Source organism: Myodes glareolus, chromosome X (genome assembly GCF_982192425.1).
Source record: "Myodes glareolus chromosome X, mMyoGla1.1, whole genome shotgun sequence".
NCBI classification, from domain to species: domain Eukaryota; kingdom Metazoa; phylum Chordata; class Mammalia; order Rodentia; family Cricetidae; genus Myodes; species Myodes glareolus.
The window spans coordinates 83687500-83703882 of record NC_142053.1 but is presented as its reverse complement, the minus strand read 5'-3'; positions in this window follow the sequence as shown (position 1 = coordinate 83703882).

Here is a 16383-nt window from a genome sequence, read left to right as displayed (position 1 = left end):
TCAACAAAGAGAATTACAAATCAATTTCACACATGAATATTGATGCAAAAATACTCAGTGAAATACTGGCAAACCGAATCCACGGACACATCAGAAAGATCATACACCATGACCAATTAGGCCTCATCCCAGAGATGCAGGGATGGTTCAACATACAAAAATCTGTTAATGTAATCCACCATAAAAACACCTGAAAAAAAATACATGATCATCTTGTTAGATACTGAAAAATCCTTCGACAAAATCCAACCTACCATGAGATCCAGCTATATAACGCTTGGGCATATACTCATAGGAATCTCAATTATACAAGGACACTTGCCCAACTATGTTCATTGTAGTATTATTTGTAATAGCCAGAAGCTGGAAACAACCTAGATGCCCCTCAACCAAAGAATGGATAAAGAAAATGTAGTACATTTACACAATGGAGTACTACTCAGTGGTAAATACAATGACACCAGGAAATTTGAAGGCAAATGAATGGAACTAGAAAAAAAATCATCCTGAGTGAGGTAACACAGACCCTGAAAGACAAGTTTGATATGTACTCATTCGTAAGCGGATATTAGCTGTAAAATAGAAGACAGCTATGCTATAAGCCACAGCCCTAGAGAGCAGGTAACAAGGAGGGTTCATGGGGGAATGCCTGCATATCCCTAGAAATGCAAATCAGTATCACTTTGAAACCCTTTCACTGCTAAAACTATAAAAACAGCATCAACTATCTATTGGATGTTGGGAAACCAGAATTCTTGGGCATTGCTTATGAAAATATAAAATGGTGAAGCTACTTTAGGAAAATACTGACATTCTTCAAAAAAATAAGCATTGAGTTACTATATATTTTTGGGTTGGTTTTACTTCAACTTGATCTAAGCTAGAGTCATTTAAGAAACGGGGATCTCATTTGAGAAAATACCCAAAATGGCCCATGGGAAAGTCTGGGATGCATTTTTTGGATCGATGGTTGGTTCTGGAGGGCCAGTTCACTGTGGTGTCGCCATTTCTGAGCTGGTGGTCCTGGCTACTGTCAGAAAGCAGGCCCAGCAAGCTGTGGGGAAATCTTAGTTTAAACATTTGGGGTTTTTGTTTATTTGGTTGGTTCATTGGTTGGTTTAGGTGTTTTTTCTCCTTTTTTCTTTCTTTTTTTATAATTTATTTATTAAAAATTTCCACCTCTTCCCCGCCTCCCTTTTTCCTCCCCCTCCCCACTTCCCCCTCCCTCTCTAGTCTTAAGAGCAGTCAGGGTTCCCTGTCCTGTGGGAAGTCCAAGGTCCTCCCCCCTCCATCCAGGTCTAAGAAGGTGAGCATCCAAACAAACCAGGCTCCCACAAAGTCAGTCCATGCAGTAGAATAAAAACCCAGTGCCATTGTCCTTGGCTTTTCAGTCAGCTTTCATTGCCAGCCACGTTCAGAGTGTCCGTTTTGATCACATGTTCCATCACTCCCCGTCCAGCTGGCCTTGGTGAACTCCCATTAGATCAGTCCCACGGTCTCAGTGGGTGGACGCACCCCTCGTGATCCTGACTTCCTTGCTCATGTTCTCCCTCCTTCTGCTCCTCATTTGGACCTAGGGAGCTCAGTCCAGTGCTCCAATGTGGGACTCTGTCTCTATCTCCATCCATCGCCAGATGAAGGTTCTATGGTGATATGCAAGATATTCATCAGTGTGGCTATGGGACAAGGCCAGTTGAGGCACCCTCTCCTCTGCTGCCCAGGGAACAATCTGAGGACCTCTCCTTGGACCTGGGAACCCCTCTAGAATCAAGACTCTTGCAAACCCTAAAATGGCTCCCTTAGTTGAGATATTTACTTCCCTGCTCCCATATCCATACTTCCTCCATCCCACCCATCCCATTCCCCGAAGCTATCCTGAATCGCCCCCTTCTCCCTTCTCTCTACCCATCTCCCCTTACATCCACCCCCACCCCCACCCCCGTGCACCCAAGTTTGCCTGGCAATCTTGTCTACTTCCAATATCCAGGAGGATAACTATATGATTTTCTTCAGGTTCACCTTCTTATTTAGCTTCTCTAGGATCATGAATTATAGGCTCAAAGACCTTTAATTATGGCTAGAATCCACTTTTTTTCAAAAAGTTTTTTTAAAGCCTATTTTTTTCCCATTACAAATATTGAGCTTTATTGAGAAAGACTTTTATTATGTAGTCTAGGATAGCTCTGAACCCATCAGCTTCCTGGCTTAGTCTCCCATAAAATGGTGAATTTTGTGTTGTGTGAATATTTAAGGAAAAGTATTGCCACTGGGTCATGTAGCTCAATAGAACAGTGCTTGACTAATTTCATGAGGTTCTGGGTTCAATCCCAATAAGTGGCAAAACAATAAGAAGGGTCTTAAGGGAAAAATAATCACAGTAAAATGTTAATGCGTCTTATTTTAAAGTAACTTATCAATTCACCAGAAGTCACAGGAGTAGAATCTCTTGAACATTTATCCAGCTTCGTGCAATGATGATATCTTATAGAAATGTAGTATCAAAGCAGGCGATTGACTTGATACAGTATTGCTAACTAGATATAGGCCTCATTCCATGTTCCCCACATTCACACATGTAGCTTATGTCTGTGAGCGCTTCTATGTGCACAACTGGCTCTCTACATAGATTAGTATAGTCACTATGTTCATCATACTATAGAACTGTTTCATCGCCACAGAGAAGGGTCCCATGTTGTTCAATAAAATACTACCTTTACTATTGTCCCCCGGCATTACTCCTGCTTTCTCCATCTCGAAAGCTGTGTCATCCCAAGGATGGCGTGCAAGTGGAATCAGATAGTGCTTAATCTGCTGAGATCTGCTCTTTCCACTAAGCACAATGCCCTAAAGATCTAAGATATCACATATCAAAGTAGCCTTCCTTTGACTGAGCAGTAACTGTTCCATGGCCTGGTTGTGGCACAGTTGTTTAACCATTTATTCGCTGAAAGACATGGTGTTATTTTGTGTGTGTGTGTGTGTGTGTGTGTGTGTGTGATGGTGTAGAAGTCAGTTCCACCCACCCTGGGTTCTGATACTCAAACTCAAGTTGTCAGACTTGTGCAGCAAGTGCTTTTATTCTCTGAGCCATCTTGTTAGGCCATAGATTAGTTCTTCAATACTGAGTTTTGTGGGTCCTTTAGAAATTCTAGATGCTATTTGTTTATTGGACATATGGCTTGTAGATCTTTTTTTTTCTAGTCTGTGCATTGTGTTTTCAACTTTTTGGACAAAGACTCTTGCTGTGTAGCACAAGCTGGCCTGGGGCTCATTATGTTTCTCAAGCTGACTTTGAACTTGCAATCTTCCTTTTCTCAGCCTCCCTCCCCCACATGCTGGAATAACAGGTGTATTTCACGACTCCAAACTTCTTTTTAACATTTTTAAAAATAATTTACTTATTTTTATTTTGTGTGCATTGGTGTTTTGCCTGCATGTATATACATATGAGAGTGTCAGATCTTGGTGTTACAGTAGTTTACTACCTTGTCAGTACCAACTTGGCTAGTCCATTTTTTTGAAACAGGGTCTCACTGTGTGCTCCCTGGCAGTCTAGGAACTCACTATGCAGATTAGGCTGGCTCCAAACTCAAAAATATCCACCTGATGGGATTATAGGCATGGGCCACCATGCCCTGCTTTGACAACTTTTGAAGAAACTAATCTGCCAGTTCTGGAGGCCAGAAGCCTGAGAAAGGATGTTGTTTTATTATTTCTGGGTGCTCTAGGGAGAATTTATTTTCCTGTCTCTCCTTTCCAATGGCTGTTCACGATTCTCAGCTCTTAGCTTTTTTTCCAATCTTTTTTATTGTTTTTATTGAGCTATATATTTTTCTCTGTTCCCCTCCCTTCCTCTCCTCTCTCCATGTACTTTCTCTCATGGCCCCCATGCTCCCAATTTACTCAGGAGATCTTGTATTTTTCTATGTCTCATGTAGTTTATATCCATGTATGACTCTCTTAGGGTCCTCTTTGTTGTCTAGGTTTTCTGGGGTTGTGAATTGTAGGCTGGTTTTCTTTGCTTTATGTCTAAAAGCCACTTATGAGTGAGTACATATATTTGTCTTTCTGGGTCTAGGTTACCTCACTTAATATGATGTTTTATAGATCAATCCATTTGCCCACAAATTTCAAATTGTCATTTTTTTCTGCTGTGTAATATGCCATTGTGTAAATGTGCCACATTTTCTTTATTCATTCTTCAGTTGAGGGGCATCTAGGTTGTTTCCAGGTTCTGGCTATGACAAACAATGCTGCTATGAACATAGTTGAGCACATATCCTTGTGGTTCGATTGAGCATCCTTTGGTTGTATACCCAAAAGTGGTATTTCTGGGTCTTGAGGAAGGTTGTTTCCTAATTTTCTGAGAAATAACCATACTGATATCCAAAGTGGTTGTACCAGTTTGCACTCCTACCAGCAATGGAAGAGTATTCCCTTTATCCCACATCCTCTCCAGCATAAGTTATCATCGGTTTTTTTTTTTTATCTTGGCCATTCTTATAGGTGTAAGATCGAATCTCACAGTTGTTTTGATTTGTATTTCTCTGATGGCTAAAGATGTTGAGCGTTTCCTTAAGTGTCTTTCAGCCATTTTAGATTCCTCTGTTGAGAGTTCTCTGTTTAGGTCTGTACCCCATTTTTTATTGGATTATTTGTTCTTTTGATGACCAATTTCTTTAGTTCTTTGTACATTTTGAATATCAGCCTTCTGTCTGATGTGGGGTTGGTGAAGATCTTTCCCCATTCTGTAGGCTGCCGTTTTGTCTTGTTGACTGTGTCCTCTGCTTTACAGAAGCTTCTCAGTTTCAGGAGGTCCCATATGTTGTTTCTCTCAGTGTCTGTGCTACTGGATTATATTTAGGAAGTGGTCACCTGTGCCAATGCATTCAAGTGTACTTCCCACTTTTTCTTCTATGAGGTTCAGTGTTGAGGTCTTTGATCCAACTGGGCTTGAGTTTTGTGCATGGAGATAGATATGGATCTCTCTTCATTCTTCTACGTGTTGATATCCAGTTATGCCAGCACCATTTATTGAATATGCTTTCTTTTTCTATTTTATAATTTTTGCTTCTTTGTCAAAAAGAAGGTGTTCGTAGGTGTGTGGATTGATATCTGGGTCTTCGATTCAGTTCCATTGGTCCTCCTGTCTGTTTTTATGCCAATACCAGGCTGTTTTCAGTACTGTAGGTCTGTAGTAGAGTTTGAAGTCAGGGATTGTGATGCCTCCAAAAGTTCCTTTATTATACAGGGTTGTTTTGCTGTCTTGGGTTTTTTGCTTTTCCATATGAAGTTGAGTATTGTTCTTTCAAGGTCTGTGAAGAATTTTGCTGAGATTTTGATGGGAATTGCATTGAATCTGTAGATTGCCTTTGGTAAGTATCCATTTTTACTATATTAATTCTACCTACCCAAGAGCATGGAAGATCTTTCCATTTTCTGGTGTCTTCAATTTCTTTCTTGAAAGATTTAAAGTTCTTGTCATACAGGACTTCCACTTGTTCGGTTAGAATTACTCCAAGATATTTTATGTTATTTGTAGGTATTGTGAAGGGTGATGTTTCTCTGATTTCTTTATCAACCCATTTATTGTCTTTGTAAAGGAGGGCTACTGATTTTTTTTAGTAAATCATGTATTCTGCTATATTACTGAAGGTGTTTATGAGTTGTAGAAGTTCCTTGGTAGAATTTTTGGGGTCAGTTATGTAAAGTATCATATCATCAGCAAATAGTGAGAATTCGACTTCTTCCTTTCTGATTTGTATCCCCTTCATCTCTTTTTGTTGTCTTATTGCTCTAGCTAGAACCTCAAAAACTATATTGAATACATATGGAGAAAATGGACAACCTTGGTTGTTCCTGATTTCAGTGGAATCACTTTTAGTTTCTCTCCATTTAGTTTGATGTTGGCTGTTGGCTTGCTGTATATTGTCTTTATTATGTTTAGGTATGTTCCTTGTATCCCTGCTCTCTCCAAGACCTTTATCATGAAGGGATGTTGTATTTTGTCGAAGGATTTTTCAGCATCTAATGAGATGATCATGTGGTTTTTTTTTTCAGTTTGTTTATATGGTGATTACATTGACAGATTTTAGTATGTTGAACCATCCCTGCATCTCTGGGATGAAGCCAACTTGATCATGGTGGATGATTTTTCTGATATGTTTTTGGATTCTATCTGCCAGTATTTTATTGAGTGTTTTTGAATCACTGTTCATGAGTGAGATTGGTCTGTAATTCTCTTTTTTAGTAATGTCTTTCTTTGGTTTGGGTATCAGGGTAATTGTAGCGTCTTAAAAAGAGTTTGGCAATGTTCCTTCTGTTTCTATTGTGTGGAACAATTTGAGGAGTATTGGTATTAGTTCTTCTTTGAAGATCTTGTAGAATTCTGAGCTGAAACCATCTGCCCATAGGCTTTTTTTTTGGTTAGGAGACTTTTGATGACTGTTTCTATTTCTTCAGCAATTATAGGTCTATTTAATTTGCTTATCTGGTCTTGATTTAATTTTAGTAAGTGATATTTATCCAAAAATTGTTCATTTCCATGAAGTTTTTCAATTTTGTGGAGTACAAGTTTTCCAAATATGACCTAACGATTCTCTAGATTTACTCCATGTCTGTTGTTATGTCCCCCTTTTCATTTCTGTTTTTGTTAATTTGGATATTCTATCTCTGTCTTTGGTTTACTTTGGATAAAAGTTTTTCTATTTTGTTGGTTTTCTCAAAGAACCAACTCTTTGTCTCATTGATTCTTTGTATTGTTTTCTTTTTTTCTATTTTGTTAATTTCAGCTCTCAATTTGACTATTTTCTGCCGTCTAGTCCTCCTGGGTGAGTTTGCTTCTTTTGGTTCTAGAGTTTTAAGTTGTTCTGTTAACTCACTCATGTGGGAATTTTTCCAGCTTCTTTTTCTTTATGTAGGCATTTAGTGCTATGAATTCTCCTCTTAACACTGCTTTCTTCTTCTTCTTCTTCTTCTTCTTCTTCTTCTTCTTCTTCTTCTTCTTCTTCTTCTTCTTCCTCTTTTTTTTTTTTTTTTTTTTGCTTTTTCGAGACAGGGTTTCTCTGTAGCTTTGGAGCCTGTCCCGGAACTAGCTCTTGTAGACCAGGCTGGTCTCGAACTCACAGAGATCTACCTGCCTCTGCCTCCTGAGTGCTGGGATTAAAGGTGTGTGCCACCACTGCCAAGCCACTGCTTTCTTCTTAACACTGCTTTTGTGTCCCATAAATTTGGATATGTTGTGTGGTCATTTTCATTGAATTTTAGGAAGTCTTTAATTTCTTCCTTTATTTCTTATTTGAGCCATTGATGATGCAGGCGAGAGCATTGTTTAATTTCCATATGTTTGTGGGCTTTCTGAAATAAGTGTTGCTGTTGAATTCTAATTTTAAGCCATGGTGATTCAATAAAATACATGGGGTTATTCCAATTTTTTGTATCTGTTGAGGTTTGCTTTGTTACCTAGTATGTGGTCAGTTTTTGAGAAGGTTCCATGAGGTGCTGAGAAGAAGGTATATTCTTTTATGTTTGGGTGGAATGATCTATAGATGTCTGTTAAGTCCATTTGAGTCATAATATCTTTTAGTTCCCTTATTTCTCTGTTAGTTTTCTGTCTGACAGACCTGTCCAGTGGTGATAATGGGGTGTTGAAGTCTCCCACTATTAGTGTATGGGGTTTAGTGTGTGATTTAAGCTTTAGTAGTGTTTCTTTTACATATGAGGGTGCCCTTGTATTTGGGGCACAGACATTCAGTATTGGGATTTCCTCCTGATGGATTTTTTTTCTGTGACTAATATGAAATGTTCTTCTTTGTCTCTTTTGATTGATTTTAGTTTGAAGTCTATTTTGTTAGATATTAGGATAGCTACACCAGCTTGTTTCTTAGATCCATTTGAATGGAAAATTTGTTTCCCAACCCTTTACTCTGAGGAGATGTCTGTCTTTGAGGTTGTGGTGTGTTTCTTGTGTTGGAGGAGGCCACTAGTTAGTTTCTGTCCGCTTAACCCCTAAATAATCACATAGAAACTGTATTAATTAAATCACTGCTTGGTCCATTAGCTCTAGCTTCTTATTGGCTAATACATATATATATATATATATATATATATATATATATATATATATATATATATCCCATTTCTATTAATCTGTGTATTACCACGTGGCTGTGGCTTGCTGGTTAAAGTTCCAGCGTCTATCTCCAATGGGGCTACATGGCTCTCTGACTCCGCCCTTCTTTCTCCCAGCATTCAGTCCAGTCTTCCCTGCCCTGCTCTGCTATAGGCTCAAAGCAGTTCCTTATTCATTAATGGTAATCACAGTATACAGAGGGAAATCCCACATCATTGTTATATGCAGCAGGAGGATGGATTCTGTTTTCATATCCAATCTGTTAGCCTGTGACTTTTTATAGGTGAGTTGAGTCCATTTATATTTACAAATATTAATGACCAGTGATTTCCAGCTCCTGTTATTTTAGTTTTCATTGTTGGTGATGTTATCATCTATATTTTTCCCTTCTTTGGGATTTGCTGCTATGAGATCATCTATTGTCTGTGTGTTTATGGATGTAGCTAACTTCCTTGGGTTGGAGTTTTCCTTCTAGTACTTTGTGTAGGGCTGGGTTTGTGGCTAGGTATTGGGTAAATCTGATTCTATCATGGAATATCTTATTTTGTTCATCTATGGTGATTGAAAGTTTTGCTAGGTATAGTAGTCTGGACTAGCATCCATGGTCTCTTAATGTCTGCATAATGCTTGATCAGGACCTTCTGACTTTCATTGTTTCTGCTAAGGAGTCAGGTATAATTCTGATAGGTCTGCCTTTATATGTTACTTGGCCTTTTTCTTTAGCAGTTCTTAATATTCTTTCTTTATTCTGTATGTTTAGTGTATTGATTATTATTTGGCAAGGGGACATTCTTTTTGAACTATTCTATTTGGTGTTCTGTTAGCTTCTTGTATCTTGATATGCATATCTTTCTTTAGGTTGGGAAAGTTTTCTTCTATAATTTTGTTAAATATATTTTCTGTGCTTTTGAATTGTACTTCTTCTATACCTATTATTAGGTTTGGTCTTTTCATGGTGCCCCATATTTCCTGGATATTTTGTGTTAAGCTTTTATTAGAGTCAATGTTTTCTTTGACTGATGAGTCTATTTCCTCTATTGTATCTTCAGCGCTTGAGATTCTTTCTTCTATCTCTTATATTCTGCTGTTTATGCTTGCAATTATGGTTCCTGATCATTTTATCATAATTTCTGTTTCTGTAATTCCCTAACTTTGTATTTTCTTTATTGTCTCTATTTTGGTTTTCATGTCTTGAATCATTACTTTCATCTGTTTAATTGTTTTTTCTTGGTTTTCTTTAAGAGATTTGATGATTTCTTCCAATTTTTTGTTTGTCTTTTCTTCAATTTCTTTGAAGGAATTTTTCATTTCCTTTTTAAGGGCCTCAAACATTCTCCTAAAGTTATTTTTTAGGTCGTTTTTGTCTGTTTCATCTATATTTGGTTGTTCAAGTCTTGCTGTTGTAGGGCCACTAGTTTTTGTTGGTGTCGTGTTCTCTTTGTGAAGTTGCATGTGTTCTTACCTTGTCTACCATCTTTTCCTCTGATTGGGGTAGTTGGGGCTGTGTCTCTGGCGATCAATCTTCCAGGTGCCAGTGGATCCAAGACTCAGATGGTTGTTCCTCGTTGTGCAGTTAGGACCCTGGTTCCAGTTACCCCAGAGGTCATTTGGTGTTCCTGGAGGTTGTTCCCGGGGGATCATTGGGGCCTGATCCCATGGAGGTTGCTTGCTTGGGGATGCTCCTTCTGAGGTTGCTGCCTTGGGCCTGCTCCAGCTGAGGTCATTGGCTCAGGCCTTTTCCCGCAGATGTCCCTGACTTGGACCTGCTCCCTGGGAGGTCCCTGACTTGGGCTGGGTCCCACAGAGATCTCTGGCTCCATCTCTCAGCTTTCTTATAGCAGAGACATTATCCCACCTCTCCCATTGTCATCGGATCTCCTCTAACTCTGGTCTTTCTGTCTTTATGTTCTATGAACCCAGGTGATAACACACACGGTAATCCACATGACCGCCACACAAAAGATCCTGGATAATCTCTCCATCTCCAGATTTTTAGGTGAATTACTTCTACAATGTGTCTTTAGGGAAGGTGCTAGTTCACCATTTCTGAGGACTAAGGTATGACCATATTTGTAAGAGTCATTTTTCAGCCTTCTATAAACACCTTGCTTTTGGCATCATGTCTATGAACTTCACTGAGCTCTAGGTTGTCAAAATTTTCTATTGGGTGTGTTTTTCCTTAAAAATCTCATAACTTATGCTCTATATTTGATTCATGTTTTGCCTTTCATTAATTGTTGCATACAATATGAGTAATCAGTCTAGTTTTGATTATGTACAAAGTACCACCCAAAATAATTGAACCAATGTAATTACCCCAAAGAAGGGCACCAAGATAGCTCCTCTTTCATATGTTTTCACTAATGGTAGGAGCTGATCTGAATCGAAAACAATACACATACCAAAAAGGATACTATAGAACAATATAACTTATAAATTAACATCAAGCATCTCAAACAAAGTAAAAGTAAATTGAATTCCCCTTAAAACCCGGCACTGGTGGTGTACACCTTTAATCCCAGACCTGTGAGGCAGAGGCAAGTAGATTTCTGTGAGTTCAAGGCCAGCCTGATCCACAGAGTGAGTTCCAGGACAGCCAGGGCCACACAGAGAAACCCAGCCACACCCCACCCACCTCCAGAATAAAAGAAGGAAGAAGAAGAATCCCCTTCAAATGCATACATTGTATGTATGAAGATATCACAACTAAACCCATTTTATACACTTAATATACACTGATAAAAATAAGTTCCATAAAGAATTCTCCATCACTAGTAAAGTCTTATCCAATTATTGAAATATGGAAAATTTTTCTATGCTGCTAGAGTAGCCAACAAAGGAAAACTGCACAATTTTTTATTCTGGAGATTTAACTTAACGCCTACCACAAGGTAAGCAAGGGCCCTGCCATTGAGCCCCAGCCCTCTTTTTACTATTGATTTTGAGGCAAGATTTCACAAAGTTACCCATGCTGGCCTGGAACTCATTCTGTAATTCAGGTAGGCCTTGAACTTGTGATTCTCTTGCCTTAGCCTCTGAGCAGTTGAGATTACAGAGATTAAAGGCCTCTCTAATATGTTTTAAACATATTTGTGTGTGTGTGTGTGTGTGTGTGTGTGTGTGTGTGTGTGTGTGTGATGTTAGTGCTAGTGGCCACAGAAGAAGTAATAGGATCACCTGGAGACCTGGAGCTGAATTTACAGGTGATTGTGTACCACCCAACATGGGTACTGGGAACTGAACTTGGGTACTTTGAAAGAATAACATATGCTGTTGACCACTGAGTCATCTCTCCAGCCCCAGTATTTTATTATATGCTAAAATAATGATTAAAATACTTAAATGTGGGCTAAAGAGATGGCTTGGATTTTAATTTTTAGTAGACTTTTTATTACTTTATAAATAATAGGAATCAAAATTTCCACTTCCTCCCCTCCTCCCACTTCCCTCCTGCTCCCTCACTCACCCTCCCCCTCTCCTAAGAGAGGGCAGGGTACCCTGCCCTGTGGAAAGTCCAAGGCCCTCCCCACCTTCATCCAGGCTTAGGAAAGTATGCATCCAAATAGACTAGGATCCCAAAAAGCCAGTAAATGCAGTAGAGACAAATCCCAGTGCCATTATCATTGGCTTCTCAGTCTGCCCCAATTGTCAGCCACATTCAGAGGGTCCACTTTGATCCCATGCTCATTCAGTCCCAGTCCATGCTGATCCTATAGAAGACCTGGGTTCAATTTCCAGCATTCACATAGAAGTTCACAACTCTCCGCAACTCCAATTCCAGGGAACTTGATCGCGTCTTCTGGCCTCCCCAGAATCTACATGCACATACTTCCCTTACATTGTTTTTTCTTGCTGAAGCACACATGGGCAGCCTATATTTGGTGGTTCTGTTGAACTTGTCCATATCAGGTTTTACGGTCCTAGTTGATGAGGACAACTGACCAGGTATCTTCCTCAAGAGGGCACCAGGTCTCATTACACACGATTATGAGCCACCATGTGATTGCTGGGAATTGAACTCAGCACCTTTGGAAGAGCAGGCAGTGCTCTTAACTGCTGAACCATCTCTCCAGCCCCGGAGATCTTACATACACACATACAAGACACTCTTACATATATAAAAATAGAATAAATAAAGAGAAACAATAATAATTAAATTATTAGAATTGCTAGAATTAGGACACATTTCCATGACATCAAAAAAAAATCCAGAAAGGTTTAAGCAGAGATAGGAATGAGGAATAGAGAGAGAAGAAAGGAGACGCGGATGCCAGGACATAAAGATTTAAATGGAAATGAGATGGGATGTGAAGGGCAACCAACACTTGAGAGGAAGAGTTGGTGGGGGAGTTAACTAAAACTAAAGATGTATTGGTGTGGGAGAATTGTCTGTATTCTGTCAATCATGTTTTGAATAAACGCTGATTGGCCAGGCAGGAAGTATAAGCGGGTCAACCGACAGAAAGTAGAGGCAAGGTGATGAGAACAGGAGAATGCTAGGAAGGAGGAAGCCCATTCCTACCCAGATCACAGAAGAAGCAGGATGTGACCTGTCCCACTAAAAAAGGTACTGAGCCATGTGGCTAACATAGATAAGAATAACGGGTTAATATAAGTTATAAGAGCTAATAAGAAGCCTGAGCTAATGGACCAATCAGTTTATATTTAATACAGACTCTCTGTGTGATTTTCTTTGGGACCTAATGACTGTGGGAATTGGGCAGGACAGAAACCCCAACAAGCAGGCCCTCATGTATGAAAAGTCTATAGAAACCCATAAGTTAGCAAGCATATATATATATATATATATATATATATGTTTTAAAAGACAACTGGTCTTGGCACACTCAGAAGCACACTATCAGAAGCTTAAGCATTAGATATTGCAGAGAAGGGCCATTAAGTGACCTCTCAGTTCTTTATTACAGAATTTCGCTTGTGAGGGAGCTGCATGGTTTTTAGAATCAATAGCCCCTTGCCTAAAACATGATCTCTGATGTTGAAATGTCTGGACCTGAACCTCATAGTCAAGGATTATTCAGACTTTTTAAAACGTAAGCTTTCACAAAATAAAAAAATCATGACCCAGTTAAAGGAGTTTGAATGAAGGTACCCTAAATAGGTGGATAATGCTGCTACCAGAAACCATGGCTTGTTAAACAAAAATCCCAGCGCCATGCATGAGAGAGCCCCACCCACCCGCCCGCCCGCCCAAAGCAACTAGATGATAAGAACCTATCACTGGACTCAGAGACAGTGATGACGCATGCCTTTAATCCCAGCACTTGGGAGGAAAAGGCAGGCAATCTCTGTGAGTTCAAGGCCAGCAGCCTGGTCTTCAGAGAGAGTTTTAGACACAGAGAAACCCTGTCTCAGAAGAAAAAAAAGAACCTATTGCTGAAAACACCAAACACTTTGGTTTCAGGACAAAGAAAAAAAATCAACCTAGAACTAACATGGAAACTTCCTTTCTGCTGGCTAACTTTAACAATGCTGAAAGATGCTATGCAGGCCACTGGGGGGCAAAATCATGAGTGTTCTTACCCAGTGCTGGACCCTGCATGCTCTAACAATACTGACCTGCCAGTCAAGATACACCCGCTGTCACAATAGTGGCTTGCATAGCTCTGATTAGATTTGAATCCAACTGCATAGGAGGGAATTCATGCTGGTACCATAGCTCACAGACCTTAGGGAAGAATTAACTACTGTTAGTTTGCTAAACGAAGATGTTGTCAAGCTGTCTCATAAATACTTACATTTATAGCCACAGATTTTAGTACTGCTCCATTCCTGGTCTTCATAGAGTTTCATTTTGTCACAGGCAACAGTTAATGTAAAGACACATGGTGCTAAGGAAGAGACTGGTGAGCATTTAGTCCCAGACATCTGCATCACTGCTATCCCCAAGGCTCAGGGAACACCGTGAAGGAGAGGGTGGAGAACCGGTGAAAGAGTCAGAAGACGGGAGGGAATGTTGGGAAACTGTCTTCCGAACACAATGTGGCCCTTGTACTCATGAAATTACAGCGCTATGGTTACCAGCACCAGGCCTGCACCAGATCTGGCCTCCACATATGTGCACACAAATGTGCACTCCCACACATGCGCTTACACACACACACACACACACACACACACACACACACACACACAGAATGGTTGTCAATACAGTTATTTACACTTTTTTCTAATTGTGGCCAAAGTGTGTGTGTGTGTGTGTGTGTGTGTGTGTGTGTGTGGTGTGAGGGGGGAAAGAGAGAGAATAGAATAAAAAGTAAGAAAGCAACTAAGTTACGTTTATAGGCAAACCCTTTTTCTCACAATTAAAATCCTCACAGTAATGTTCAAAGTCCTGTTTATACTGATGACGTCAACTGTTCACAAGCTGAGGGCCAGGTGAACTAGAGGGAGGAGACTGGTTTAGGGCGAGGGAAAGCAGGTGTCAGCTTTCTTAGATCTGGGCAAGTGCTTGGGATGGTAGTCTAAGTATTTCTTAAAGATTTATTTTTTATTTTAATTATGCTTAGGTGTGTGTGGGGGGGATATGTGTGCATGTGTATGGGGGTGGTGCCTGAGGAGGCCAGAGATATCAGATCCCCTGGAGCTGGAGTTACAAGCACTTGTGAGTTGACTGAGCATGTGTCTACTGTGAGACCAGTATGTGCTGCTAACAACTGACCCGTCTCCAGACCTTATTCTAAGTTACTGGAGAGGAAGCCACTAAAAGTCTGAAATGGGAGAGGTCATGAAATCTGATCCCCTTTACACTATTCTTCAGTTATTTTGGTCAATTTCCTTCCAATTGAACAGCTTTTCAGTTTTCCAGTGTTTGAGAAATGTCCAAGCAGTTTAAAGCATCAACAAAAGTTGTGTCAAAACTGAAATGCACGGCTTTGATTTTGGACTCAAATAGTAGATAATGAGCCAAGTAACTGTTTTTGGCAAAAGCATTGTTTCTCTTTGAGCACGTAAAAACAAGCAGAGTGCGCTAGCAAAGGAAGGTATCTCATCCAGCGTGCCAGCTCCAGGCCAACTTGTTGGGTAGAGCAGCAAAACTGAGGAAGGATAGCCACAGACCCCAGCAGAGATCAGTGTCATTACAGCAAGGTTAATAGAAATCAGCCAAGAAGATGGTTGTTATTTGTGACCAAGTATCAGTGAGATGGAACTGAACATGCTGTTATCTTCTGCTACCACGAATTCACAGTACTGAGAAATACAAACCAAGGCCTGGAATTTTTAGCAATTCAGCGAGGCTGGCTGGCCGGCAGTTCCGGATAACTTCCTGTCTCACCTTCACAGCCCTGACTTTACAGACCCTGGCTGCCTGGCTTTTTACATGGGTGCATACTGGGAATCGAATTCAGGTTCTCATGTTTGTTTGCCAAGCACTTTACCAACTGAGCTATCTCCCTGTTGCCTAATAAGATTTTTTTAATAGTCATATAATATTTCTTAGACTGCTATCTTTATAAGATACACACTTTATTACTCTGAGGGTCTTTAATGTCTTTTGAAAAAGCAAGTTGCCACTTGTCATGTTCGCTTCTGAAAAATAAAAGTGTAACATTAAAAATATCTGAAATGCACTTGGAAGGTTTGGGGGATAATAAAGAATGCCCTTGACAATACTTACCAGGAAATTGTGACATCCTTATTCCAAATTTCAGTGACACAACACTATTACCCAAGTATCCAAGCATGCATCACAATTATTGTCTAATGTCCTTTAGAATGTGTAGAACTCAGAATAGTTGAATGGAATTTCTGCCCAGGTATCTCTCAATAGGTATCCCTAGGATGCCAAAGGCCCAAGTTGAATTCTGTCCCGTGACTGCAAGACATGGAAGGATCAAGCTGGGCAATGGAGAGAGTATACAGGGAGAACAGATGAGGGAGCAGAATTCCTGTTAGAAGAGGCCTTCAAACTTACTACCAGTCCCCAGACCCAAGACTGCCACGGAGAAAACTATCCAGAGCATCTCTGCACCACAGTCTTCAGATATACTGTCTAAGAAAGAAAAAAGGAATTTAGGGCCTGTTATGGATTCACAAGACCTGGTAGAGTTTTTCTCAACCACCAGCTTTCTTGTTTCCCATGGCAACTAGAAGAAAATAGATCTTAGGGATGGCCTGGGACAGGAATTGGGTGAGTCAGGAAGCAGCAGTTGGACGAATAGCTGGAGAACTCCACCCCCTTTACAAACCAGGCTGCCTGGAGGTCAGCCAGGCAATAGCCTCAAAGCATC